The 2988-nt window shown below is 37.4% G+C and overlaps 1 pseudogene; it reads left to right on the plus strand.

Moving 5' to 3' along the window:
* Nucleotides 1-1272: 1272 nt before the first annotated feature.
* LOC141102332 (olfactory receptor 1G1-like) lies at nt 1273-2279 on the plus strand (annotated as a pseudogene).
* The last annotated feature ends 709 nt before the right edge of the window (nt 2280-2988 follow it).

Raw genomic sequence — 2988 nt, forward strand, 5'->3', positions numbered from 1 at the left:
GGTAAATTTTGAAGGCTGGCCACTCCTGAGAAGGTTCTCCACTGTTCCAAGTTATCTCCATTTGTGGATAATGGCTCTCCCTGTGGTTCACTGGAGCTCCAAAGCCTTAGAAATGGCTTTGAAACCCTTCCTAGACCGATACATGTTTTTTTTTAAATCTGTTCATTATTTTCTTTTGGATTATGGCATGATGTGTGGCTTTTTGTGATCTGTTAGCGTGCTTCACTTTATCAGACAGCTTCTATTTATGTGATTTATTGATTCAACAGGTCTGGCAGTAATCTGGCCCGGGTATGGCAAGTGAAATTTAACTCAACTTTTCAAGAAAATTGTGGTTAATCACAGTTCATTCATGATTCAGCATTGGAGGGAGCAATTACTTTTTCACATAGGGCCAGGCAGGTTTGAACAGACTTTTTTCCCTTAATAAATGAAATAACAATTTAAAAACTGCATCATGGATTTACTCAGGTTATCTTTGTGTAATATTAAAATTTGTTTGATGATCTGAATCATTTAAGCATGAGAAATATGCAAAAAAAAAATAAAAATCAGGAAGGGGGCAAATACTTTTTCACAGCACTGTAGATGAATAGGAACCGCACACCAAAGATCTCGTCCTTCAAAGTGTTCTTTATTGAACCATCCATAATATAGCTGCTTCCCTGAAGTCCCTGCCCGAGGATCACCATGATGTAACGCGTTTCATCAAGCCATTTCAGTTACATGCATTAAGGCAAGGTGATCCTTTGGGCAAGGACATCATGGAAGTAGATATATTATGGATGGTTCAATAAAGAACAGATAGAAGAAAGAGATCTTTGGTATGTGGCTCCTATTCATCTATATGTTCCAAAAGTAAGCGGAGAAGGGCTTTTTGAGCCAGAACCCTAGATGCCCGCAAAGATTGCAAGAGGCACTAGTCTGTGTGTATGGAAATTTGAACTATAAGTTCCTTAAATAGAGTTTTAGGTCACTCTGTCCATAAACCAATAAGAAAAATAGGTGACAAAATGATAAAAATGCTTTCTGTGGATTTTAAATTCAAATTTTAAAGACTGTTGTCAATTATAGAAAAAAGGGACCTCTCAAGGGGTTATAAATTAAATCTTTAGAGATCATTAATGAGACTTTCAGCTTTGTGTTCTTACAACAAACTGTCATTAGGGAATGCCAACATTTTATATAAGAATAAATCATTCGCTGGTACAAACGTACAGATGTAAATCTGAGCATAATATGTAGGCACACCGTACATGCTTTCCGATTATTAAATCCTCAGAGCCATCATTTTATTTCTGTGTTATAGCAATAAATTTAACCAGAAAAAAAGTAAATGAAGAATCTGACAAAGATTTCCTCTCTTACTCTTGTGGGTCTATCAGACCATCCACTGACCATGAATGGACTTTTTGTGCTCTTCCTTCCGATATATCTGATCACTGTTTTCACAAACCTTCTTATATTTTTCTTGGTCCTCACTGACTACAATCTGCACAACCCAATGTATTTTTTTCTTGCCAACTTGGCATTCCTGGACGTGTGCGATTCATCAGTGACGGCACCAAGGATGCTCTTCGATTTGCTCACAAAAAGCCGATCAATATCCATTCCTGCCTGTATAGCCCAAGTCTTTTTCTATGTCTCCTTTGCTATCTCAGAAACTTTATTGCTCTCGGCTATGTCCTACGACCGCTACATTGCCATCTGTCACCCTCTACATTACAAACTAATGATGTCTTGGAGGGTCTGTTCTTTGGATGGCCTCTCTGGTCTGGGTTGGAGGATGTTCTGTCTCTTTGGTTCATACTTTACTTTTGCTCAGGTTGTCCTTCTGCAGAACATCTTCCATCCTCAACTTCTTTTGTGACCTTCCACATTTGATTCAAATTACATGTACTGACCCCTTCATAAACATGGTGGTCATATTCATAGCAGGTATTGGTGTTGCATTAGGAGTCTTTCTTTTGACCTTTCTTCCCTATGTCTATATTTTCAGTACCATCCTCAGAATCCGTAGCAAGACTGGAAAGAGGAAAGCATTCTCCACCTGCACATCACACCTCACCGTGGTCTCCGTCTTTTATGGCTCCATAATTTTTATTTACTTTGTTCCCTCCTCCAGCAATATGATCAGTTTAAACAAACTGTTTACAGTCATATCTGCCCTCATTAACCCATTGCTGAATCCTCTGATCTACAGCCTGAGGAACAAGGACCTTACGGAGGCACTTATGAAGTCTTATTATCACTTAAGGTTAATCCAGGCAGCATTCTGAAAATATCTTTGTGAACATTGACACTTTTCGTATTTCTGGGCCATTTTCAGTTGACTAAAAAGTTCATTATTGTCTTTTATAAAATGTAAACATGTCAGGAGCTCTTAGTTGTACTTACCCTTGCATGACCGGGAGTCATTGTAACCCCACAGACCAAATGTAGCAGTTTCAGTATGCTTTGATTAACCTCAAAATGACATATTTTTTTACAAATATTTTAATACATCTATAAGGTCTTTAGCTAGCACAAAGCTGACAAATTAAAAAAATGTGAAAAAAATGATTTAATTTGAATTTTGAACAATATATTTAGCATAAAATAATGCTAATCCCTATATTTTAACTAAATTATTTTCTCCTCAAACATGTGTAATTGTTGATATATGCAGTGCTTTGAAAAAGTATTCATACCCCTTGAAATTGTACACATTTTGTCAAGTTACCATCGAAAGCGTAAATGTATTTTATTGGGATTTTATGTGATAGACCAACACAAAGTGGCACATAATTGTGCAGTGGAAGAAAAATTGTAAATGATACAAATAATCATGTGAAAAGCGTGGGGGGCATATGCTTTGATCTAAACCATTCCATTGTAGCTCTGGCTGGATGTTTCGGGTCATTGTCCTGCTGGAAGGTGAACCTCCGCCCCAGTCTCAAGTCTTTTGTAGACTCTAACAGGTTTTCTTCTAAGATTGCCCTGTAGGCT

The sequence above is a fragment of the Aquarana catesbeiana genome, linkage group LG07 (assembly GCF_042186555.1).
Source record: "Aquarana catesbeiana isolate 2022-GZ linkage group LG07, ASM4218655v1, whole genome shotgun sequence".
Classification (NCBI taxonomy): domain Eukaryota; kingdom Metazoa; phylum Chordata; class Amphibia; order Anura; family Ranidae; genus Aquarana; species Aquarana catesbeiana.